Raw genomic sequence first — 27,500 nt, 5'->3', positions numbered from 1 at the left:
TTAAAGGTTAAACATGTTACTCATGGTATTTTGTAGGTTTTAGCACATTTTGCTTCCTCTGAAGTAAACACATGAAAAGAGTAATTAAGAGCTATAGATGAAGAGTAAGAGAGTGGTTTTGAAGACATTAATTAAGTGGTAATTTAAACAATAATGAAGTACAATGTGGTGAAATATTATTGAAGAAGGCTGTTGCGAGGACTATGGTTTTTATAGTTTGAAGGAGAAGGTGTTGATGTAAAAATAAGGGCAGATATGATGGCTAATATTAATGCCTCCAGTAATGATAAAAATATATTGAATGAATTTTATGATGTAAATACAATTTCAAATATGAAAAATTATGTTTCTTGTTCAAAGAATGTTATGAGGCATGAACCTCCTACAGAATATCAACCAAAACAAGGTAATAAGAGAGAATGTGGCAGTTAGTGTGAATATAATATACTTAATTGAATATAATACAATTCTCATTTACAGGTTTAACTCTGTAAATCTCAGTTGGCCTCTATGAGCAAGCCATTGAATTTTACTGCCCCACTGAATTGTTAGGTTTTGGTAAAAAATAAAAAATTTTTGCAGCAATGTCTAATTGTTCTGTGGCTAGAGGACAGCCCTTTTTACTCAATGAGCTAAGTTGGTCCATTGAGATGCCAGCCATTTCATCTTTTGCTTGGTTCTCAACTCATTCACAATATCAACATGGAATTTAACTGTATCCTGTGCCCTTTGTGTGATGTGAAATACTTTTTTGGAAAAAGATTCTCAGCAGTAAGCCACATCTGTGGCTTATCCTAAGGATAGCCTTTGCATCATGTAACAATTAGTGATAAAGTGTAGTAAAGTTTTAATCTAATAATACCAAAAATAAAGTTTAATGCCACCTTTTTCATCTCCCATCTCCAAGTACTATTCAGAATGTCTATGCATGTGCTTTGTCTTATGGATATTTCCTCTAAAATCACCCACTGAATTCATCACTGGTAAAGTTAAGGAAACCTCCCAACCACCGCCCCCTTTACCCCCCCCCCCCAAAAAAAAAACAAAAAAAAAAAACAACAACAAAAACCAACAAACTAAAAACAGCAATTACAAAGAGTTAAAGTCTTTTGATTTGGGGGAAAAAAAAAACAAAAGAAAAAAAAACAACTTATGTTCTGGGTTCTAAATCTCTTTTGTTTCATTTTCTGATTATCTAAGTGACCTTTCATAAACCATTCTTTTTTTTTTTAACAATTCTTTTTTTTTTAACAATTTTTTAAAAAATATATTTTATTGATATTTTACAGAGAGGAAGTGAGAGGGATAGAGAGCTAGAAACATCAATCAGCTGCCTCCTGCACACCCCCAACTGGGGATGTGCCCGCAACCAAGGTATATGCCCTTGACCGGAATTGAACCCGGGACCCTTCAGTCCACAGCCCGACGCTCTATCCGCTGAGCCAAACCGGTTTCGGCCATGAACCATTCTTAAAGTGGTCCTTTCCCTTTTCTAGGAAGCTTGAGGAACTAAGAAAACATATTCCAGCCCCCTCAATCCCTTTCCTTCCAGACCCACAATAGTCAGTGATGCTTGTTTATTTTGTGTTTTGAAATATTCCAAAATTGCTTCATGTACATACCACTTGAGGAAAAGAACACGCAACATTTTCCTTTTATATGCTCCACACAACCTACCATAATCTTGAGCATCAAAAATTGCTCATTGCGTATACACATTATTCACTTAGCTAGCTCCAATTTCAACTGAAGTTCTTTCACAGAATATGAGACTCCCTAGGGCAGTGGTCGGCAAACCATGGCTCACGAGCCACATGCGGCTCTTTGGCCCCTTGAGTGTGGCTCTTCCACAAAATACCACGGCCTGGGCAAGTCTATTTTGAAGAAGTGGCGTTAGAGGAAGTTTAAGTTTAAAAAATTTGGCTCTCAAAAGAAATTTCAATCGTTGTACTGTTGATGTTTGGCTCTGTTGACTAATGAGTTTGCTGACCACTGCCCTAGGGCATTCAAAACAAGAGAAGCTGTCTTAGAAGCTAGTCATTTAGGAAGCAAGCATCCAGTCCCTGGCACATCATACTTTTACCTTCAGATCCAGAACATCATTTTTACCTCAAAAAAAAAGGTGATTTTATGGAAGGGCTGTTCAATATCCCTAGGTTAATTTTTGTATTTCCAAAGCCTTTTCTTTGGCTCCAAGTGACTCCCCCACCCCCACCTTGTCTTGAGGATGAAGCATTCAAAGGCATCAGGCAAGAAAGATAAGACGCAGTAAGTTATTGAAGCTATTGGAGCTCACTCCTTGCAAAGGACAAAATATATACACCTGAAAAATGAAAACAGCATAGAGTGATTCCCAAGGCCAACAAAGGCAGTCGGGGTTTCTGGCAGTGAGGGTACAAAGGATAGTGTGTTTGGAATCGTTTGTGTTCACTGTGCCTTCGTAGGCCTGTGACTGCCTGTGCTTAGGAAGATAAGAAACATTGAGAGGTAACAATTTTCTGCTTAAGAATGTGAGAAACTAAAGTAATAAAGGTAGGACCTTCATGTTGCATCAACGGTAGCTGGAAAGTTTGTAGAAGTCGAGCTGCTGATGAGCCCAGAATAGAAATAAGGCCAATCCTCTGATGTACCAACCACTTTCCTGAAAAATGATCTCTCTGAGATCAATTTTGGTTAACTCTCACAATTCAAAGGCGGTTTCTTCTCTCTGACTTTTCATAGCATTTGACATACTATACATGACACTCAGGCTGATGCGATTCTTCTGTTCTCTTTCTTTTTGCTTACTCCTTCTCCTTTTCAGGGAAAAGGGGCCAGGGATGAGGAAGGCTAAATGTCCACCATGAATCTACTTCTGATTAGCTCTGTGTGTTGTGAGGGGAGTGAGGGAAAAATAAGTCTGTTACTAGGAGAGGTCAAGAACACCTTTTAGAAGAAACTCTGAGCAAGTGATTGCCATCTTTGCACAGGAGAGATGAGTACCGTGTTTCCCCGAAAATAAGACAGTGTCTTATATTAATTTTTGCCCCCAAAGACACGCTAGGCCTTATTTTCAGGGGATGTCTTATTTTTCCATGAAGAAGAATACGGTACACATTTATTGTTAAATGAAAATAAAGGAAATTTATTACCTGTATACAGTACGGTAGTACGGTAGTTGTCAACACAAACCAGACAAACTGTGAATCCTACAGTATCAAGAATTTACTCATTTATTCAATGACAATCATGTCATCATCTTCTGGAACATCATCATAACAATCCAATTCCTGAATTTCCTGGTGAATTTCTTGTGACTCCATTTCTTTCAGAATCAGTGGACCAAATCTCTCATGTTTAGCAATAGCACTGTCTTTAAATGAGTACTTCTTGTCAAGGTAGCCTGCTCGCAGTGCATTTGCAATGCAACTGTCAGTGATTTTCTCCCATGAATTCTTCACCCAAGTCACAACTTCTTGCAGTTTAGGTTTCACAAAGTTTCCATGCTGATTTCTCTCCATTCTATTTTCAATGTAGTCATTAATTTCCATGTGCAAATTGTCTTTGAATGGCTTGTTTATTGCAATATCAAGAGTCTGGAGATAGGCCATCATTCCTGCGGGAATCATTATCTGATCTATTTTTCTTTCGTGAAGAAATGTCTTCATGTCTTTAGCACGGTGAGTGCTGGCTGCATCCCAGACTAGCAGACCTCTTTGGCTCCCTCGCATAACAAGCGGCAGCATTAAATCGACCCACTTCCTTATAACTGCTTGTGTGGCCCAGGTTTTTTCAGTTTCAAGAATAAAACGCCCAAAACACGTTCAATCTTTTCCTTCTTGCCCTTAGAAATGATTAAATGTGGGATTTTAGTGCCATCCAGACAAATTGCCAAAATACAGGCAACACGTGCACTTTCATAAGCAGTGGAGGGAATGTACGCCAAGGAGGCACCCCGCTGTTCAATTGTTGTTTGAGATGATTGGCCCATAAACACTGCAGTTTCATCCATAGCAATCATGTTGGAAAGATTGTATTTAGAGAAGTCAGCATCATCAATAAAGGACTTGAATGCAAGTGCTCGCTTAATAACTTGAGTATCTTCCAACCTAAACAATGTTGTAGATCTTCTTAAAGACAGTTCACTTCGCTGAAGGAAATTATCCAGCCAGTGTTGTGATGCTTTGAAGTCTTCAGGGGCTATGTCAAACTGTGGTGCCATTGCAAGGGCAAATTCTTGAATCTGAGCCCTATTCACAACCAAAGCCTTTGCTCTCCTGTCAACAACCCATTCACAGATCAGGTCTTCCAGCTCGGAAAATAATGGTTGCCAACCTGATCCACACTTGTGCTTTTTAGCATTTCCCTTGTCCACTTGTTCAATGAGGTTACCATACTCTGCTCGCCATTTTCGGACCAATCGTATACTCAACATCTTCTCTTTTCAGAAAGCAGTAAGATTTTGGCCCCAAGAGTCTTCCACGATTCCTTTCTTGTACTCCACAGAGTAGCTTTTTCTTTTTGCACTCATTTCTAGGGGTAAAAAAAAAGGAATTGGGGTATCAAGGTGGGGAGAGGGGGATCACTCAAAATGACACAGGGGGGATCAGAGGGGGGGATCAAAATGGCACAGGAGAATCAGAGGGGGGATTACCATTTTAGTAACCCCTTTTGATCCTCCTGTGTCATTTTGATTGTCCCCTCTGACCCTCCTGTGTCATTTTGATTGTCCCCTCTGATCCTCCTGTGTGTCATTTTGATTTCCCCCTCTGATCCTCCTGTGTCATTTTAAGTGATCCCCCTCCCCCCACCCCTGTGCCACTGAACACCTTCACCAGACATCCCCCCTACCCCTTTATCAGACATTTACCCCCTGGGGCCTGCCTGGGGACTGTCACTGGGCTTGCTGGGGCCTGGATCTGGGCTGGAGCAGGGTCTGCCACTGACTGAGAACCTTCAGTCATCATGAAGGCGGCCGCAAGCATCAGGTAGTGTCACCAGAGACAGACCAGCACTCACCACCTTCGCCGCGTCCCGTCCGCTCTAATCCTCCTGTTCTTCTACATGCATCTGCGAAAGTCTCCTCCTCTCTCCCGCCCCGTGCTCACTGCTCACTCCGACCTCCGCTCTGCCTCCACACAGCAGTGACGTCAGGACTCCGCGTAATGTCACTGGTTGCTAGACGCCAGTCGGGGCAGCCCTAGCGACCAGTTTATGGTAAATTAATTTTCATTCTGAGACAGAGCCTGGGGGCCTTATTTTCGGGGGATGCCTTATGTTTCACTCAGAAGGAAACCTGTAAGTAGGTCTTATTTTCAGAAGATGTCTTATTTTCGGGGAAACACGGTAGTAAAAGCTAGGCAGGGAAATCTGAGTGGATTCCAGACCCCTAGGGTATTGCAGTTGAAGTAAAGGATAAAGACCTATTGAAGATCAACTTTGTGCTGGCCACCTCATTCATTCATTATAAATGGAAAAATTGATAAACTACATCAAAATATAAAACTTCTACTTATTAAAGGACACCATTGAGAAAATAAAGAGGCAATCCACAGAGTGGGAAAAAAATATTTTCAAAACATATACATGAGCCATCATTGTCTCTTTTTATTTTTAGAAAACTCCTTCAGGTAGAAATTATAATTTCCCCTTTCCCAGAAGAAGAAAGAACATCAGAAAGCTTTAATTTTTTAACAATATGAATTTCATCATTAACATTTTATTACACTTATTTTACTATGTATTTACCCATCGATTCATTTCTCTATCTACCCATTAATATATCTTCGTTTTATGTAGTTCAAACTAAATATGTCAGTATATTTCTCCCCAAATACCTCAGCATGCATATTAATAACTCGAATTCAATATGTGCTTACATTTCTTTTCCCTTTGACATAAGACATACACACATACAGTGAAGTGAATTGCACAAATATTAAGTGTTTATTCACTGAGTTTTGACAAATGCAAACACTTCTGTGTAACCCAACTGTGATTGAGGTCCAGAACACTGGCATCACTATCATGTCCATCAGAGTTATTCCCCACCTGTCCTCCAAAAACAGCCACTGTTCTGATATTTTTTCAGATTAGTTTAATTTTGCTTGTTTATATGTTTTTATAAATAGAATCAGGGTTTTTCCTTGAAGGCTTCTTCTACTCAGCAATGTTTTGTGTGTGTTTTTTTGTGTTTTTTTTTGAGATCTATCTATCTTGTTAGTATATTAGTATTTTTTTTCTTTTCATTGTTGAGTAGTCCATTCATCTGCCTGTTAATGGACACCTAGACTGTTTGCAGTTTCAGATTATTATGAATGAAACTTCTATGAACATCATTGTAGAAATATTTTCTACGAAAATATATTCTTGTTTAAATACCTAGGAATGAAATTGCTATATTTCTCCAAAGTGACTTTTATCAGTTTGTATGCCTACAAAAAATATTTGTGAGTTGCAATTGCTCCACATACTTACCAAAATAGCTGTTGTTGGTCTTTTAATATTAGTCACTCTTGTAGGATTTATAGTTGTATCTCATTTTGGTTTTAATTTTCATTTCCTGGTGACTGATGAGTTTGAGCAATTTTTATGTCCTTAATTGGCCATTCATATATTTTCTTTTATGAAAGGTATGTGCAACTATTTGGGGTCATTTTGAAATCAGGTTATTAAATATCTTATTATTAAATTATAGAATCATGTATATTCTTGATACCTGTTCATTATCAGATATTTGTTTCACAGATACTTTCTCCCATTCTGCGACTTTTCTATGTATTTTCTTTATCTTTTTTGTTGTTGTAATCCTCACTCAAGAATATTTATTCCATCGAATTTTTTAATTGTTTGGGGAGACTCGATTTTATTTTATTATTTATTTTTTAATCATTATTGATGAAAGTTTTACATATGTCCCCCTTTTTCCCCCATTAACCTCTTCTAGCACACCCCACCTCCCACCCCAGTCCTTCACCACCCTATTGTGTGTGTCCATGAATTATGCATATATCCACACAAGATCTTTGTTTGATCAATTCCCACCCACCCATCCTCCATGCCTTCCCTCTGAGATTACTCAGTCTGTTCCATGCTTCCATATCTCTGGATCCACTCTGATAATCAGTTTATTTTGTTCATTAGATTCCACATCTGAGTGAGATCATGTGATACTTGTCTTTCTTTAACTGGCTTATTTCACTTAACATAATACTCTCCAGGTCCTTCATGCTATCTCAAAGGGTAAGAGATCTTTCTTTTTTACTGCTGCATAGTATTCCATGATATAAATGTACCATAGCTTTTTTTATCCACTCATCTGCTGATGGGCACTTGGACGGTTCCCAGATCTTAGCTATTGTAAATTGTGCTGCTATGAAAATAGGGGTGCATACTTTCTTTCTGATTGGTATTTCTGGTTTCTTAGGCTATATTCCTAGAAGTGGGATAACTAGGTCAAATGGAATTTCCATATTTAATTCTTGAAGAAACTCCATACTGTTTTCCATAATGGCTTCACCAGTCTGCATTCCCACCAACAGCATACTAGGGTTCCCTTTTCTCTACATCCTTACCAGCACTGATCATTTGTTGATTTGTTGATGGTAGCCATTCTGACAGGTATGATGTGATACCTCATGGTAGTTTTAATCTGCATCTCTCTGATGATCAGTAACTTTGATCATTTTTTTCATATATCTCTTGTCCATATATATCCACTTTGGAGAAGTGTCAATTTAAGTCCTTTGCTCATTTTTTAATTGGATTGTTTCTCTTCTTTTGGTTAAGTTGTTGAGTTCCTTATATATTTTGGATAGTAACCCTTTATCAGATGTATCATTGCCAAACATGTTCTCCCATACAGTGGGCTCTCTGTTTTGTTGATGGTTTCTTTTGCTGTGCAGATGATTTTAATTTTCATGTAGTCCCATTTATTTCCTTCTTAGTTTCCTTTGCCCTAGGAGATGTATCTATAAACATATTGCTATGAGAGATATCTGATATTTTGCTGCCTAAAGTTTCTCTTAGGATCTTTTTAATTTAAATTCTTTATTATTTAAAGTGTTACATAAGTCTCCTTCCCCCTGCTCATTGACCTCTGCCAGGCTGCCCCCTCTCCCCCCCCGCCCCATCTTTGTCCATTGGTTTTGCTCATATGCATATATACAAGTCATTTGGTTGATCTCTTACCCCCTCACCCCCTGCCTTCCCATGCTCCTCAGTTCCATCCATGCTGTTGCAAATGGTAAGAATTTCTTCTTTTTTACAGCAGCATAGTATTCCATTGTGTAGATGTACTACAGTTTTCTAATCCACTCATCTGCTGATGGGCACGTAGGCTGTTTCCAAATCTTAGCTATGGTAAATTGTGCTGCTATGAACATGGGGGTGCATATATCCTTTCTGATTGGTGTTTCTGTTTTCTTGCGACATGTTCCTAGAAGTGGGATTACTGGGCCAAATGGAAGTTCATTTTTAATTTTTTGAGGAAATGCCATACTGTTTTCCATAGTGGCTGCACCAGTCTGTATTCCCACCAGCAGTGCAAGAGGGTTCCTTTTTCTCCAAATCCTCTCCAGCACTTGTCGTTTGTTGATTTGTTGATGATAGCCATTCTGACAGGTGTGAGGTGGTACCTCATTGTTGTTTTGATTTGCATCTCTCGGATGATTAATGACTTTGAGCATGTTTTCATATGTCTCTCAGCTTTCTGTATGTCTTCTTTTGAAAGTGTCTATTTAGGTCCTTTGCCCATTTTTTGATTGGGGTGTGTATCTTCCTTTTGTTCAGTTGTATGAGTTCTCTATAAATTTTGGAGATTAAACCTTTATCAGAGATAACATTTAAGGTTATTATTGTAGGTGCTTATTTATAATTCTGTATGCCTAAGTTTCTCTCTCTCTCTGTTTTCTTCTCATTATAGCAGTCCCTTTAGAATTTCTTGCAATGCTGGCTTGGTGGTGATAAACTTCATTAGCCTTTTTTTGTCTCCTCATTTTGGCTGCCTGTTTAGGTCTTTGACTATGTATTAGGTAAGATCTGTTATGCTTCCCAAACTCTAGTGCACGACAGTGTCAAATGTTGTTTCTGACTAATTAGATCAGGCAAAGATTTAAAGCCACTAGAGACCTGCCTCTGTTTGCAGACTGTTTGGATTCAGGCAATTGTCCACAGGTGTGGCAAGAGGTTTTCTAACAGGGTGGTGCCATGGCTTCTGCCTGGAGGCTAATTGTTCTCAGTCTGCCTCAGAAACTCCACTGCCTGGGGCAAAAGATTTTTCAATAGGGTGGGTCAACTGTCTTCCCCTAGGCAAAAACCACCTGGATAGCAAAAGTCTTACCTCCAAATCTTAAGGGAATGACTCAGCACAGGAAAACTGGGGTGACTGCCTTCCAAGCTCTAACTCCAGAGCCCCCAACCCTGGCTTTTGCTCACTCAGCTCCAGTCCACTCTGCCCTCCTTCTTCCTGAACCCAAGGTGAGTGGCTGCACATGAAATTTTGTGCATTGACCTCTTAAGAAGTAGCCTGCATTTCCAGCCATCTCTCCCTGACAGAGAGCAACCCTGCTGCTTTTCACAGCCAGATGTTATGTGGGGTAACTTTCTCAGTTCTGGTGCTCTCTGCTGGGTGGTGGCCAGCTTGGGGATTAGACCCCAGGGTTCTCAGTGGTAATCCTCCACAGCTGAGATATCTCAAGGGAACTTTAGCTGCTGTGGGACCCCAGCCATCCCTTTTGCACCTCTGCCCTTCCTACCGGTCTCTATGTGGTCTCCACTTTCTGTCTTTGGTTATCAGGGTTCTCTCTAGCCAGTCTTTAGCTGATTATTCAGGGTGGGGATGTTGTTGTTTTTTGTATTTTAGTTGTAATTACAGTTTTGTCCTGGGAGTGTGTCAGTATAGCATCCACTTACTCCACCAACATTTTTAATCCTCCATTGATTTTCAGAAAGAGTGGAAAGGAGTGAGGGAGGAGAGAGTGAAACATAGATGTAAGAGAGACACATCAATTGGTTGCCTCCTGCATGCACCCTGACCGGGGCCAGGGATTAAATCTGCAACCCAGATCTATGCCCTTGGCTGGGAATGGAACCTGGAACCCTTCAGTGAGCAAACCAATGATCTAACCATGAGTCACACTGGCCAGGGCTCCATGTATTTTCTTACTGGTATCTTTTGACGAGTTAATATTTTAATTATAATTTATCAATTTCTTTTTTAATTATTTTTATATGATCTAAGAAACCTTTGTCTAGTTCCAAGTCACATAGATATTTTGTATTTTTATCTAAAATCTTTAGTGTTTTAGACTTTACAGATGGGTCAATGTTTAAATTAATTATCGTGCATGATGTAAGGTAGGTGTTTATTTTTTAATATGGATGTCCAATTTTTTAGAACACTTCGCTGAAAGACTCTTCTTTATTGGTTGCTTTGGTTCTTCTCAGCAACTTTTAAACAATTTACCCAAGATTTCAGATCTAGTAGGCCATGGAACAAAATTCCAAACTCACACTTGACTAAAAAAGGCCATTCATGTTCGTTCCCCCAAAATCTATGGCTAATTAAAAATAGTACTAATAAAAAGAGCCAAAAATTAATAGTCACTGTACTAAGTTTTTTTAGCATTGATTATTGCATTTAACTTTCAAATCAACTCTATTAAATAAACATCTTATTATGCCCACTTAGAGATAAGGAAACAAACTTCCAGTGATTGAAATAATTTGCCTAAGTCACACAGCTTGTAAGTGACAAATTAAAACTTGACCACAGGTCTGAGTCTTCAAACTGTTCTCTTAACCAGTGTGATATATTGCTCCATAATGGAGATCTTACATTTTACCTGGTAAAAAGTGATTTAACATTAGCTTAAAAGTAGGCATAGCTTAGAACCTACAAGATACCTGAGAAAAATATACATTTCTGCCTTGGCCAGGTAGCTCAGTTGGTTAGAGCACCCTCCCAATATGCTACAGTTGTGAGTTTGATCCCACAAGTCAGAATCAACCAATAAATATATAAATAAGTGGACCAACAAATCAATGTTTCTCTCTCTAACCAATAAAAAATATAAATTTCAAAACAATATTTCTTTAAATGGTATCTTGATGTCTTTAATGACTATGTTTTTAGCCTTTCCATTGTACTGGCAGTATTTGAATAAGTCTACTTAGTAATGTGATTAGAAATAGTGTAGCAGAGAGTAAGTATGGAAAGCCAAGTTTTTTTTTCAAAGTTATGCATTATTTTTGTGAAAAATAATAGTTCACATATTTTAAAATTCAAACAGAATTGGCTATCTACATTACAGATTTTACAATATAACCAATGTAAAAATCAACACTCAAACTCTTAAGCCTTTCTAAATCATTCCAATGATGTTATACTGTTATGTAAAGAACATATCTAATTATAAGTAATCTGTTCAGAGTCTCAAGCTATATTGACTGTTTCATCATAGTATGTCATTTATTAGAATGCAACTTGTCAATGATGCACAAGTAATAGAGGCTTAAGGTTTTCTAGAACTTTTCAATGTATTTTTAATTATTCTGTAAAACAGTAAACTCTTACAAAGATGTTTTATGATTACATCACAACAAGCAATTGTCTATTGGGACCAAAAAAAAAAAAAAAAAAAGGTATGCTAAAAGGCAAATATATTTCTATAATTAAATATACACAGCTTACTGACATTTTTCTCAAAACAAAAAAATGAGGGTTCACCCAGTGAAGCATAGGCATTCTGCCTCCACCTCTGTTAGCAAATGGTATCAAGGTCTAAAAATTCCTGTGATCTTGAATGTCTTGTTAAGTGTTAGAAGGCTTTTGATTTTCTTTTAGCCACTAAATTTTTCAGGAAAAATTCACCTGCTTTATATGAAGAACGCACCAGAGGGCCACTTGCAGTATAATGAAATCCAAGTTCGTTTCCTACCTTTTCCCAGTATTTGAACTTTTCAGGAGTAATGTATTCTTCAACCTTGAGACTCTGCTTTGTCGGCTGCATATACTGTCCTAAAGTCAAACAATCCACATAGGCCTCACGGAGTAATTTCATTGTGGCATATACTTGCTTATCATCCTCACCTAAACCCAACATTATAGACATTTTAGAAATAACATCAGGCTGAATCTCCTTGGCATGTTTCAGGACACGCAGAGACTGGTTGAAATTGGCCCTGGGATCACAAACTTTACTCTGTAATTCTTGAACTGTTTCTATGTTATGTGCAAATACATCTTATCCCGACAGAGTGACTTTTTCTATTGCTTTAAGATCCCTTTGGAAATCAGGAGTGAGACATTCCACAAGAATTTGTGGATTCCTTTCCTTTAGGTATGATACAGTCTTTGCAAAGTGCTCAGCTCCTCCATCAGGCATATCATCTCTATCCACAGATCTCAGGACAACATAATCCAGACCCCACTCTGCAATTGCCTTGGCAATATTGCAGGGCTCGTTGGCGTCTATTGGAGGCGGGTTTCTTGCAGTCTTAACGGAACAAAATCTGCGACCTCTTGTACACGTGTCGCCCATCAACATGATCGTGGCTGTGGCAGTGGCGTATTTTCCACCTCCCCAGCACTCTCCAATATTGGGGCATCGAGCTTCCTCACACACTGTATAGAGACTTAAATTCCGCAAAGTATTTTTCAATTTATTGTAATTTTTCCCCATGGGAATCTTTGTCTTTAGCCATGGAGGTTGTCTTAACCTTTCTCCTTTCTGGCGTTTTAAGTTTCCTTTATATTCATCCCAGGTGCTCTTGTCTGCAAGATCACCAGATATAAAATCTCAAAGGTCTGGTCCAGTCTGTAAAAATTCCTTTTTTTTTTAATCTGGCAAGGAATTTACCGCTCTGACTCGACTGCATAAATATGTTCCAAATACTTGGGGTCTCATGGTGCGGACGACTACCCCACAGCATAGAGACATCTCCCTCTTTTGTTTTCTAGCAGGGTTCCGGGATCTAAATTTCCAGGGGAAAAAACAAAACAAAATACAGATCAAGAATCATCTCTGGATTTATGGACATATTACCCGAACTATCCCTGGAAAGCCAGGTTTTAAAATTATTTTTTCTTGTCAGCTGAAACAAGTCTTTTCCATCTTTTGAAATAATTTCTATAATAATTTCTATAATAATTCCACTCAGCCAGTTTGGCTTAGTGGATAGAGCGTCTTCCCCTGAACTGAAGGGTCCTGGGTTCCATTCTGGTCAAGGGCACTTACCTCAGTGTGTCTCAGTTGCAGGCTCCATCTGCGCTAGGGCCAGGGCGTGTGAGGGAGGCAGCTCTCAAGTCCCTGTTTCTCTTTCCGTCTCTCCCTCTCCCTTCCACTCTTTATAAAGCAAATGGAAAAATAACCTCAGGTGAGGATTAACAACAACAACAACAACAAAAGAGTTAATCAGATTTGCTTAGTTTCAGGAAACTTGATAAGAGGATATTAGGGTAAAACTATTTGCTTAGGTCATTATACTCTTAGTGTTTTAACAATGACCTAAAGAAAAAGGTGCTATCTCAATATACAGAGATTTATTGCAAGCATATTGGTAAGAACTGTTCCTATTCCTTTGCAAGAGCATGTGAAAAATTGAAACTCCGTAGTATATTTTCTTATATATAATTTAGCAGTGACTTGAAATTGCTTTTATATATAAAAAGATGACAATAGTATTTCCTCAAATGGACTCTAATACAAGAGTTTTGTTCTTTAAATAATAATGGAAAATTGAACATTGACGGAATAACATTCATCTCTACTTTATTAAGAGCAGCGCTACTGCCTCTAATAGAAGCAAACGGACTTTATTCATTGCTTTCCTTTGTGTGTTTATGCCTCTTGCAGCTCTATATCAGTGCATGGTAAATGGGGTTGTGCAGAATTTCTGGGGGGATCTCCTCATGATTTTTCAGGCGCAATCCCCTCAATGTGACATTGACTGGACTCCAGTTACCTCTTGTTTCCGTGTTTGAGGCCACATTACTATGTTCAAACCAACACATACTTTTTTCTGTGCTTACATGGAATAAAAATAATATTCTTTTATTGATTTCAGAGAGGAAGGAGAGAGAGAGAGAGAGAGAGAGAGAGAGAGAGAGAGAGAGAGAGAGAGAGATCAATGATGAGAGAGAATCATTGATTGGCTGCCTCCTGCATGCCCACCTCGCACTGGGGATCCAGTCCGCAACTGCCCTGACCTGGAATTGAACTCCTGGTTCATAGTTTGGTGCTCAACCACTGAGCAACACAGGCAGGGCAGAATAAAAATAATCTTAATGCAATTTTGTAAGTATCTGTTTTCTATGGATTAAACCTTAGGAAATACAGTTTTATACCTCTATTCCATGAGGGAACTCTCCATGCCCATGCTGCCTATTTTATAAAATTGAGGTGAATATCAAACAGCTGTTGTATAATTACATGTTTGTGAAGTATCAGAGGGTGGATTCCACTGCTAAGCAAGGAATTGCTCTCTCATTCCTTAATTTTATTGAGTGGTGTATCATCCACCCAGCAAGTTGTACAGGAGCCAATAGTAAATATCTATGAAAATTGTACAGTATATTTAATTTGTTTTGTTTTGATGAATTACAAACAAATATATCTTGAAATTGTTAAGAGAAGTTATTAATGATTAATAGGTGAGATTTCTAGAGTTTTAAATATATTCTCAAGAAGAGAACATGAGAGAGAGTCAACATTCTCAGGGACATTTCTATAAACACAACAGACATCAGAGGATTATATCTTAAAGTAATCCCTTCAGATGGACTGCTGGTTTAATACTAATTTGATTTCGAGTTCAGTTGTGTTGTATAATTTCAGACCAGTTCTTTCAATATCTATATATATAAAAGCCTAAGCAACCGTTACAACAGAATGACTGGTCGACCAGTCTCTATGACATGCACTGACCACCAGGGAGAAGACGCTCAATGCAGGAGCTTTCCCCTGGTGGTCAGTGTGCTCCCACAGCCAACCTCCAGCAGCCAGTCAACCTCCCATGCAGGTAAGGCTCCAGGCACTGGAGAATCTGGGTCCAGGAAGCCTGTAGGAGGAAAGCAGCCCCAACACTGATCGAGAGAGAGAGTAGCAGCTCAGAGGAGACAGAAGGGGCAAGGCATCAGCCTAACTGCAAAGTTGTAAAGTAAGCACCACTGCCATCTTACCTCTGCCACTGCACCGTGCTATGTTGCTTGCCTTTCTGCCCCCATCAGCCACTTCTAGCTCAGCCCTGCACCTTTTTGGGCTCCCAACCACTGATTGGCTAGCCCTCCTACAGCGGTGTGCCACCATTGGTCAAAGTCAGCTACCTATCATGCTTGGGGGTGGAGCCCCAAGAAAATGTGTGGCTGAGGTAGGAGAGATGACCTGTCTGTCTGTCAGCAACTCTGCCCCAGGGAGAGTGAGGTGGCCCGAGCATGGGCAGTGAAGTAGAGCTGTATTTCCACCTCCGAGCATACTGGTGTTCAGGCTGTTTTGGGGTGCTCTGTCTGTTGTCTTTGCTTGCCACTACTTCAACACATCTACACAACTAGATTGGGGCCTGAAGCCAACCTCTTGCAGCCCCCTCTCCCCCCACCCCATGCATGAATTTGTGCACTGGGCCTCTAGTTTTTTTAATAATTCTTTATTGTTGAAAGTACTACATATGTCCCCCTTTTTCTCCCATTGACCCCCCTTCTGCCCCCCCCCCTCCCCGAGGCCTTCAACACCCTATTGTCTTTGTCCATGGGTTATACATATAGGCATACAAGGTCTTTGGTTGATTCCCTTTCCCCACTCCCTGCTTTCAAAGCTTTAGTTTCCTTATCTGTACACTGAGAGGATTAGATAGAATGGATTGTTTAGAAAAGACATTTTAGCTTAGTGTGGAAGAGAGGAGAGGTAAAATCACTGGTGTGAATGCTGGCAAAGCAGGTGGAAATACTGAGTTTGGTCATATGTAAATTGACATCCTGGTACAAACTCAAGGAGATAGTTGGAAAGGCAACCAATCAGGGCTGAAATAAAATTTGCAGATTAGTGTCATGTGTCACCAATTAGAGTTATGAGGAAAAACATTTCTTCTGGAGGGACTGTAGAAGAGGCAAGAACCAATTCATAAAGATGGATGTGCCAATCTATAAGTAATGCCAAAAATAAGAGATTAAATAGGAACCAACAGAAGTGATAGAAAAAACAGAGTTCAAGAATTTAAAGAGGATAATGATAAATGATTATTTATGAATCATAATAAAAAGTACTTGAGAATAAGAGACATTAATAAATATGATAAAATATAATTAATGGATATAAATTAAATACATATGAATTTTTATAATATAAGTAACTAGAGGCCTAGTGCACACAATTCGTGCACTTGGGTCGGGGGAGTCCCTCAGCCCAGCCTGCGTCCTCTTGCAGTCTGGGAGCCCTTGGGGGATGTTTGACTGACGACTTAGGCCTGCCCCCTTAGGAGAGCCCTCACCACCAGGGGGCAGCTCCTGCATTGAGCGTCTCCCCCCCCTCGATGGTCAGTGCACATCATAGCAACTGGTCGTTCCGCCATTCAGTCTATTTGCATATTAGCTTTTTATTATATAGGATTACAGATGCTAGGTTACAAGATTTGTTTTTAATGCTAGAAAAACAGTTATTGTTCTAAAAATTTTTGGTATTCTATAAAACGTGGTGAAATAAGTAAAAAGTCAAACAATAGGTTAGATTATCACAAATGTTAAAAGACAAGCACAGCATTCTGCTCCTTTGCAAAAGAGAAGTTACATCTCACTAGAAGCAGATCCATGGTGAGATTCATGGAAGTAGAAAAATTCAAAATAATCACTCAGGATTAAAGCAGAGAGGAGACAAGTACTTCAGAGTATCTGAAACAGTATGGGCAAAGATTTGGAAGAGAGAAAGTGAGATTTTGGGAACAGTTAATAACTATGTTAGTCATGTCGAGTACTGAAGTATACATAGACAGTTGTTATTGTATTTGAAAGTGAGATTGAGACCCGAAATGCTGGTATGTGAAAAGTTATATTTAATTTGTTGGATGATAGGAAGCTATTGAAGGTTTATGTGCTAATATGTGGGATGATCAGGGAAGTTCTTCAGGAAGACACATCTGGCAGTAACGATAGAACAAAGTAGAGCAGAATTCTGGGATGGGAGGTCTCAGTGTTATGACAAGAGTATAGGTGGCCTGAACTAGGGAGGTAGCAATGGGAATAGAAGAAAGAATATAAAGAGGGCTAGCAAACTTGGCCAGCGATCAAATGTCATTTGTAACTATTGGAAAATGACAGTTCGGCCTAAGGCTAATCCCTTATCTCCAGTGCCATCTTTCTTACTTAAGTAAAAATGGATTATGGTGTTTTGCTTCCACCTGTCTCAGAGATGCTGTCAGAATTGATTACACACATTTCCCCAAAGTAATCTAAATGCTTTAATTCTTTGGAACTGGACACTATGTAAATAAAATTATTCATTATGTATAAAAGAGGAATACAGAATGATGGATGTGCCGGGCCAACACAAGAGAACTGTTTAAGAATACTGAGAGAAAGAAGCCAGATAATCAATATGGTGTTTAATGTTGAGGGCTAAAGATACCGATAGAAGAATCCTGAATAAAGGGAAATAGAGGAGGATACAACGTTTGGGAGTTAAGACGGATGAAAGAAAGCTGTGCTCTGTTAAATATTTGCAAGAGAAAAAGTGAGCATTTTAGGTTTACTGTTCAATATGAAGAAATAAGAAGAAATAAGTTTAAAATAAAAACTATAGGTCATTTGTAGTATCTATGAAAAGGGACAGGAAGAGTTATGCAGATACGTGTACGTTCTGAATTTTATACTAAATATGACCAATACTTCCATGTGCTGCTGCATGACAGAATAGCATTTTATTTCAAAGACCATCACTGGAATTCTAGAATTCAACTGACTAGAGTGCAAAAGAATGGGCATTTTTATAGACTGCTCGGGTGCTAGTATTAGGGAGTTAAACACTTGGAGTGCCCAGAAAAAACATTTTGGGGTTATGTTTTTAGCTGATGCTTCTAGTGATAACCATGGAAATAAAGAGATTCGATTCAGCAAAATTTGTACACTGAAACTTCTACTTTTTTATTTTTCTTATTCCTAGCATCATGGTGGTCCAGATTGAACAAGTATTTTTTACAGATAAAAAGTCTATGATAAACTGATAGAAAATAGTGCATTATTTATCTTAAAAGGTAAGCTAGGCTTTGGATTAAAAAATGAAATTTGCGGGGGCCAGATGAGGTGGGGGCCAGATATGGCAGGGATCTCCCTTTTCCACGTCCAGCACATCCAGCACGGAAAGAGAGATGAACGAACCGGTTCTAAGTGGAGGTGGCCAGGGATTGAGAAATAAAAGAAAGACTGAAAGAAAGAAGATGCAGAGATAGATTTAAAAAGCTGGGAGCTGGGTAGAACCGCTGCCACCTCTGATGGAGAGGCAGGGACCCGGAGCCCAAGCAGCGCATTTATTTTATACCCCCAAATACCAGGAAGTAACACCAAAACTTAGGATCAAAGGAGCTTATTTGCATTCTTGAGTAGGCCCAAGCATTCCTGGTGCTTGCCTGGATTTACATATCAAAGCCCGCTAGGCGGACACCTGGGCTGAAATGAAGGCCAAGCTGATAACATGTCCAGCCTTTTTGGGGAAGCATGTTCCCAGGGCGTGGCTCTGCCTATCGCCCTGAGTTCAGCTGACAATAATTAAAGAAATGCCCATGTGCCTTCCCAGGCGCTGTCTACAGAAATTAATTACATTGTGCTTTAGGCCTTCCCTCTCTCGGAACTATGCTGCACCAACCACTTGGACTTGTTCTCACCAAGGGTTTCTTTAAAGCTTTTTCTTTTCTCAGCTGATAATATCTTTAGGTTGAACTCATGAATGTTGAAGAACATTTGAAAATCACAGGAGGGAAGCTATCGTGCTGCAATGGGTCCTAGAGCTTTTGCTCTGTGGGCAAGAAGTGTCACTTCGGTCTCTTTAGCCAGTTGAGTCTGATGACTCCAGCAACAGAGAGAAGAGTGCACTAGGTTGCGAGGTGAGATAATGGGAAAAAAAGTTTTGGCCACAATCAGCGAAGAATTGTCAAGGGATGCCATCAACAGTGCTCCTAAGGATGTCAGTATAAATATTTGAAAGTGCAAGGGCATTTTACTGGAGATTAGGACTTGGTGAGTGTGTGAAATCACCACGTCCATGGTTTGCGAAGAATTTTCTGAGATTCTGATGTTCTTTAGACTTCCCTCTTGGCCAAATGCAGGAGGTAAGAGACCAAGCAGGAGGTCTAGTCCCCTACTCCGGTTCTACCACACCCAATCTGCTTTTACTTGCTTTATGTACCAGAGTTGCAGGAATTATCACATTAAGAGATAAGATTTTACTTTAAAAAAATGCTAAACGTGAGATTCAGGGAGTCAGAGTGGGTCACCTAAGTTCCCATGGGTCTCCCGTTCCAGGGTGTCGCCCGCAATGCCGTCATGCTCATTTGTGAGGAGTCCCAGGTGGGCTCTCTTAGCCCAAGTTTAAGAGACAGGCTCCGTGAAGATTTGGTGCATCACCCCTGATATGTTGCCACGCCCCACGTTTCACTGATGGGGCCGTTCCAATTTCACCTCTGTGTGCTGGCAGCTGCCACACACCCAGGAGGCCTCCCATTGCGTTTTATTTGTTTGTTTGTTTGTTTTCTGTGTGTGTGTGTGTGTGTGTGTGTGTGTGTGTGTGTTTTGTGAATTGGCGTTTGCTGTAGCAGGTTTCTTGCAATCTGCTGTGAGGCAGACTTCTTAGAACCAATGTGGAATGGCTCTGACTTTCTCTTACCCCATGTATGATAATCAACTCTACATGGATGCCTGGAGGATGCTTTCCGGATGTGAATGAGATTGAAAAGCTTATAACCCAGGGCATCTCAGGAAAACTAAGGGAAAGGGGTAATTATGGGACTCAGGGGTGTGGGGAAAACGAATGGGATCAAACGAATAAAAGGAGGTGTTTCTTGAGAGCAAGTGACATTAGCTTGTGTGAAAGCCCGAAAAAGACTGTGGAATTAGACTTTGTGTCATTAATATATTTATCCCACCCAACCAGGAGTGACAAGTATGTCACTGGCACATAGACAAGCCTCATATGCTTTTGCTCTATCTGATTTCTGTTTGTCTGAGGAAGGATGCAGTGCAATACTATTAAAAAGAAATGTAGATTTATGCTCTAGTGATAGCTCTGGACATGTGTGGTGCCTGATTTTCCAGTGCCCATAAAGGCCCCCTACCTCTCTGTGGAGAAATTTAGTTATTCATGTAACATAATCTGTTTTCCCACTTAGCTCAAGGCTCACACACTCCAAGCAATTCTTCAGTAAGATGTTAATTTCTCCTTTTACTTGCAGCCTCACACTCATTTTGAGGTGTCCCTGGCCTTTCTCCTGTATGAACTAGTTTATGAAGGTGCCAGGTGGGAAGTGACAAATGAGATTTGTCATTGCAATCTGGGGCAAAGGTAGGGCATGTCTTAGGGAGGGACCAAATTACTCAGTGCATCAATCTGTAAAGATATATGTGTTTAAGACATACTCTGACATGATTCTGGGTTGATAGCATGTTCTACTTTTCTGCTTTCCTCATAAGTATATTAATTTTTTTCCTCTGGAGGCTTTATTAAAGAGTTAAGAGAATTGATTATTTTTTTTTTTTTTAATTTAGCAAGGGATGTACTTGAAATGCATAACTTATCATAAATAAGCACCAACACTTAAAAAAGCCAGGAGGCAAAGTTTATTGGGACCTGTTAACATATTAGCTTAAACATGTTTTAGCAAATAGCCGTATTTCTTATAATAGCATATATTTCAATGCATTAAGTAGGGTGGTACTGTATTCATTCTGGTTGAAGGACCTGGAGAATATTTCACTGAAGAAGCAGCATTTGAACTAGGCTTGGGAAGAAGAGGATGTTGGCTGGCTTAGGAAGGAGCAACACAGGCTCCCGGTTTGAGATGGCAGTGGACAAAAATCCTGAACTCACCTCTTCCGGTGAACACATTGAATTTACAGCTGCAAACAGAGCAATTCCCCTGTAGAGGGCGTGTAGGAGGTGGACGATCATAGATTCTCTCTCATCATTGATGTTTCTCTCTCTCCCTCTCCCTTCCTCTCTGAAATCAATATATATATATATATATATATATATATATATATATATATATATATATATATTTTTTTTTTTTTTTTTTTTTAAGAAAGAAACTGACTTGTCTTTTGTGGCTAGGCATCTGGCAGACAAAGGTGGAGAGAAATCTGGAAAGCAGGGCATTTGTGAAATCATGAAAGATTTGGGGCATTTTGGAAAGTTCAGCACTCCTAAGCAACAACTGAAAGCCATGTGCTACCTTCTGTCTTGCCCCTAAAACATAATCCTCACCCTCAAACAGCTAGTGGAGAGGCCGGGCAAGCAACAATGGAACCTGTCTTCAGATTTGAAGAATAAAATGGTTTAACATATATAAAACAGGTAAAACAATGGTTGGCACATTGGGAGCACCCTGTAAATGTTAGCAATAATCCCTGCCATACTTGATTTTTCCCCTTAATCTTATCAATAAAGTCAGAACATTCTTAATGTCACGTATGTGTATCCAATAAAACAGGACATTGAATTTGTTTTGTTTGTGTCTTTTAGCAGTAGTTTGCAGCCCATCTATCTGTCTGAACAGGATCTAAGTATAAATTGTGTTTTCAATAAGTGCTAACATGTATTGAGAGCAGATTATATCAAGCAGTGTGCTCCAGTTTTACATGCATTACCTCTAGTATTTAATCCTCACAACTCTATGAGGCAGATACTATTATTATCCTTTTTTAAAGATGAGAAAGCTAAGGCTTAAAGGGATTAAGTAATTTACCTAAGGAAATTTGAGCACAGCTCTATCCCCAGAAATCAAGCTTTTAACCATATTTTACAGCCTATCTAACCAGAAATACATTTTAGATATTTTGCAGTGTTGTAGTAACTGTATTGGGTGATTCCGCATGTCTCTATTTCTCCCATACTTTATGCTTCATTCTTTCAAATGTGTTTTCTTAATAATGGCAGTTAATTTATTTTTCTTTTCTTTTTCTTTTTTGAAATCAGGTTCTTGGGGTTCTGAAAGTAGTTTATACTGAAAACAAAGATAGACTGGAAGAATGGTTTTAATATTTTTCATCTTGGAAAATAATTACTTTTTTCTTTTTATTGAATTATATGTAATATAAAATTATCATTCACCTGTTGTTTGAATAAACAGTATGATTTCTTTCTTTTTACTAACTCAGTGTTATAATTTTCTTAAAAGTAATAAATGTAACATCTTTTATTGGACCAGGTTTTACTATCAGCACAGAGAAGAATTCAAAGTTCTCACCACATAATTCTTGAAGACCATTTTTATTTTTTAAATATGTTTTTTATTGATTTTAGAGAGGAAGGGAAAGGGAGAGAGAGAGAGAAACATCAATGATGGGAGAGAATCATTGATTGGCTGCTTACTGCATGGCCCCCACTGCGGATCGAGCCCACAACCCGGGCATGTGCCCTTGACTGGAATCAAACCCCAGACCCTTCAGTCCACAGGCTGACACGCTATCCACTGAGCCAAACCGGCTAGGGCTTGAAAACCTTTTTTATAGTCACTCATCACAGAAAGAATGGTCATTTGTTTTTATTTTCCAGTAATAAAGCATTTAATTAAATATTACATTTCTGTATGTCATTTGCAAAAAAGCTCAAATGTTGTATTTCAGACTTAAGAAAACCATTCTCCTTTCAGGCAATTTTAATAAATTGAGAAGATTTGTCATTTATTATGATAAACATCAACTTGATAAAATTAATAATAAAGGACTTCTAATTTATTTTTTGATGCTTTCATTGCCTTGGGGAATACAGTTTTTTAAATATTAAAAAACTTTTAAGTCACATATATATATTTTTTTACATTTTTCTATATTAGGATTAATTACTTGCTGACTGACGTTTTGAGTTGGGTCCTATTTTCCTCTCACCTAATTACATCCAATCATTTCGTTATCCTTCTGTAATTTTATGACAACTCTACTACAAGTATTGTGACTGTAGTTTGATGTGCCACAGCTTCGTATATTCTTGTAATTTAGGGCCTATTAGTGGCAGACTGGGGGAAAAAAAAACAACCAAAAACTTAATTGGTTTCAAATTGGCTATAAATTGTAATTAGAGGAGAAGAGAAATAAGTCATAATTTAGGTGTTTTGTATCACAACAAAATTTAGAGGCATTGATCTGTCAGAGCACTGTTTTTTGTGGGGGAAGGGGACAATTCCTGGTAATTAGATATTATGCTGCAATGCTTAGCAGAAACAGAAGTCAGCACCTGTGGACTTGCTGATGAGCTTTAATTTGGCAGCAGGACTCTTTGGCATCCCAGAGCCCTAGGTCTGGGGGTTTGAAAGTCTAATTATATATACTTAGTATAATCCAGGCTGAGGGACCGCCTCCCCTCCCCCCGAGTGCATGAATTTAGTGCACTGGGCCCCTCTAGTGTGAAGGGCCCGGTGCACTAAATTCGTGCACTCGTGGGGGGGGACGGTCCCTCAGCCTGGATTGCGAGAGGGTGCAGGCTAGGCCGAGGGACCCCACTGGTGCAGGATTGGGGCCAGGGAGGAATGTGGGAGGTTGGTCATCTGGATAGGGACCACAGGAGGGCTCCAGGATGTGTCTGGCCCATCTTGCTCAGTCCTGATCAGCCGGACCCCAGCAGCAAGCTAACCTACTGGTCAGATATATATAAGCTTAATATGCTAAGTGTCCGGTCATCCAGTTGGCCATTCAACCAATCAAAGTATAATATGCTAATGATATGCTAAGGCCACTCAACTGCTCGCTATGATGTGCACTGACCACCAGGGGGCAGATGCTCTGACCGGTAGGTTAGCTTGCTGCTGGGGTCCAGCCGATTGGAACTGAGCATGATGGGCTGGACACACCCTGGAGCCTTCCCACATCCTTCCCTGGCTGGCCAACCTCTCGTGTCCCTCCCCAGCCCCGATCGTGCACTTGTGGGGTCCCTTGGCCTGGCCTGAGCCCTTTCGCAATGCGAGCTGAGGGACCCTTCAAGTGCATAAATTTTATGCACTGGGCCGCTAATAGATAGATAGATAGATAGATAGATAGATATAGATATAGATATACACACACACACACTAGTGGCCTGGTGCACAGATTTGTGCACATTGAAAGGAAAGTAATTTGAAGAAATATTTTAATATTGCTATTTGCCCTTTCTCCCTCAGCGCCTGAGAGTCGGATGGCAGCCCCGCCCTCCACCGCCTCAGCTTATCGCTGTCTGCGGGGCGATTGGCGGGGTGATTGGGCCCCCGCTCGCATCTGTCTTGGCCTGGTGCTGCCCGCTCACCTGCTCCACCATCCCTCTGCAGTCCCGCTCTCATTGGGGCCCATTGGGGCCAGCAGCACTACCACTGCCTCCTGCTGCCAGTGCTGTGTCGCCAATGTCCACCATGTTCCCCGCCACCTCCTGGTGGTCAGCACACGTCATAGTGAGTGGTTGAACTCCTGGTCGAACTCCTAGTCGAGGGGACAGTTTGCATATTAGGCTTTTATTATATTGGATATACATCTAGAGGCCAGGTGCATGAATTTGTGCACAGGTCGGATCCTTCAGCAGGCCCAATGATCAGGGCTGATCAGGACTGGCCAACCAGGTGGATGGACTGCGGGAGGTTGGCCGGCCATGGGAAGTTGGCTGTGGGAGCTCACTGACCACCAGGGTGCAGCTCCTGCATTGAGTATCTGCCCCCTGGTGGTCAGTGCACATCATAGTGACCGGTCAACAGGTTGTTCGGTCACTTAGGCTTTTAGATAGATAGATAAAAGATATATATATATATATATATATATATATATATATATATATACAGACATATATATATATATATATATATATATACACAGATATATATATATATATATATCACAAATACTAAATACTTAAGGTTCAGTGCACGAAATTCGTGCACTGGACGGGGGGGGGGGGCCCTCAGCCCAACCTGTGCCCTCTCACAGTTCAGGAGCCCTCAGGGGATGTCCGATTCCTGGCTTAGGCAGGGAGCAGGCCTAAGCCGGCAGTTGGACATCCTTCTCGCAGTCCAGGACCCCTCGCTCCTTACTGCCCGCCGGCTCACTGCTCCTTACCACTCAGCTTGCTGCTCCGTAGCACTGCCGTGGAGGCGGGAGAAGCTCCCACCTCTACTGCTGTGCTCGCCAGCCAAGAGCCCGGCTTCTGGCTAAGTGGTGCTCCCCCTGTGGGAGTGCACTGACCACCAGGGGGCAGCTCCTGCATTGAGCATCTGCCCCCTAGTGGTCAATGCACATCAGCGACTGGTGGTTCTGGTCGTTCCACTGTAATGGTCGCTTAGGCTTTTATTATATAGATAGCCTTCCACCAAGACACAGGGCATAGAAATGAGTTGCTTGGCAAGTGGATTTGAAGAATCACCCTCCATAAAGTTGTCTAATCAATATACATTATTGTTGCCACCAGAAGCCATCTCTGGCTGAAAGTAGCATTGATCCTACAATGGTCATGGTGTGGATTTGGCTTCCACATCTATCAACTATTGCTTTCCAGAGTTCATTCTGCTCATCTGACTTGCTAGGTGGGATCCTTTTTACCCCCTCGGTTCTCCATTAGCATCTCCCCCGAAGCTCAGTCAAAAAGGATGACTTTCCCTTATGGAGAAGTCATCTGCAATCCAGGGAACTGAAGCTGCTACATTCCCTGGTTATAATTACAAAACTAGTTCTGCTTGCTGGCAGGCGGAAGGGTAAATGATTTCCTTTAATTTGCTATATCCATCCTTCTACTTTTCTCTCAATAAAATGAAATAGTCTTAGATATTGAAGAGATGTCCTAGATATTGTGAAGTCAGATATAGAAGGAAGAGTAAAAGGTTCAGATTGGCATTATCCCTGGGCATTGGTGGTGATTTTGAGGGAAGAGAGAGTTACAGCTAAGATGATTTCTTTGCATTTTCATTTAAGTGACTGTAGAACGCAGTAACAATACAGATGGCAAGTGGTAACAAGGCAGGTAAGAATATATGTACCAGTATTTTTTATGCTTCCTTTATCAAGGGAATGAGTTCAGAGCTTTTTATATCATTATTCATGAATAAGCAATCTGTACATGGGGAATAAGCCAGAGAGGCAGTTTTTATTTTCACATTTGACTTTTTAGAATTATGAAAACTTAACTTCTTTAACTCCATATGCTTGTACATCGTTTTGACACATTCTGTAATGAAATTTTATGGCAAAGTAAAGCATTTTTACTGGAGAGTACCTGTTTCAGTTAAATTAGATAAAAGTGCATGAATTGGACACAGTTCCCATCCCATTGCAAATGAATCTCACTTTTACAGATTTGGGAAAAGAGCATTCGGAGTGCCATGTTGCAGCACTAAATAGAGAGATTTTATGTATTTCATCTTGCTTCTTTCTTGCCATTTCCCAGGGATCATCAAAATGCCTGAAACACAATTGGTAGGTATATATTTGTTGAAGAATTCATAAATAAATAAATGAAAATGAATCAAAAACTACTTGAGGGCCCAGTCAGTGTGACTCAGTGGTTGAGCGTCAACTATGAACCAGGAGATCACAGTTTGATTCCCAGTCAGGGCACATGCCTGGATTGTGGGCTCGATCCCCAGTAGGGGGCATGCAGGAGGCAGCCGATCAATGATTCTCTCTCATGATTGATGTTTCTGTCTCTCACTCTCCCTTCCTCTCTGAAATTTAAAAAAAAAAAAAAAAAAAAAAAAATATATATATATATATATATATATATATATATATATATATATTACTGGAGGAATTTGCATTATAAATCACTTGCATATATTTTAAATACTAATAAAAATATTAATATATCCTTTAATTTCACCTGCCTTATCTCTGCCAACACATGAAAGGATGGTTTAGAATTAGTCATGTGCTTTATATGGTTACTTTGAAAATACTTTATTTCTTACAGTAATCTGTACCATTTTTCTAATATTTTTAAAGCAGGAAATTTTAAAGCAGAAATATATAAAGTAATAATTTTTCTGATACCTCCTTATCTAAAGATAACTTATATTGCCAAAGGTTACACATGTCCTTATGCAAGATATTGAGAACTTCTAAAGCAAATGCCAGGTCTTTCACCTTCAACCCTGTGGGTTTGGGCATGAAATGTGAGTAATCTGATCTACAAATATATTCACAAATGTGTATAACATCTGTATGTACAGAGAGTATGAACGGCTTCCTGTTGCTGTTTAATACTTTCCTGAGCTTCCATGATGTGCCTGCTGCTAATTGGGCACCTCCATTATTCTCCATCTGTGCCCACTGTCAAAGCTGCCAGCCATTGTACTGCTTGGGCCCCGGAGCCTATGGCTGAGAG

At 39.9% G+C, this 27,500-nt stretch overlaps 1 protein-coding gene and 1 pseudogene across 12 annotated transcripts in view; one reads left to right on the top strand and one right to left on the bottom strand.

Moving 5' to 3' along the window:
* Nucleotides 1-27,500, top strand: part of NLGN1 (neuroligin 1) — an 872,049-nt gene that overhangs the window by 617,959 nt on the left and 226,590 nt on the right. The gene's annotated exons all lie outside the window — the stretch shown is intronic.
* Nucleotides 11,799-12,920, bottom strand: LOC308242640 (lipoyl synthase, mitochondrial-like; annotated as a pseudogene). Its single transcript has 2 exons — nt 12,312-12,920; nt 11,799-12,182 (listed from the first exon to the last, which is right to left on the bottom strand). The product of its transcript is annotated as a lipoyl synthase, mitochondrial-like (transcript).

This window comes from Plecotus auritus (genome assembly GCF_963455305.1).
Source record: "Plecotus auritus genome assembly, chromosome: 2".
NCBI lineage: Eukaryota > Metazoa > Chordata > Mammalia > Chiroptera > Vespertilionidae > Plecotus > Plecotus auritus.
The sequence above is the reverse complement of the archived record's forward strand: the minus strand, read 5'-3'. Positions and strand labels throughout refer to the sequence as shown.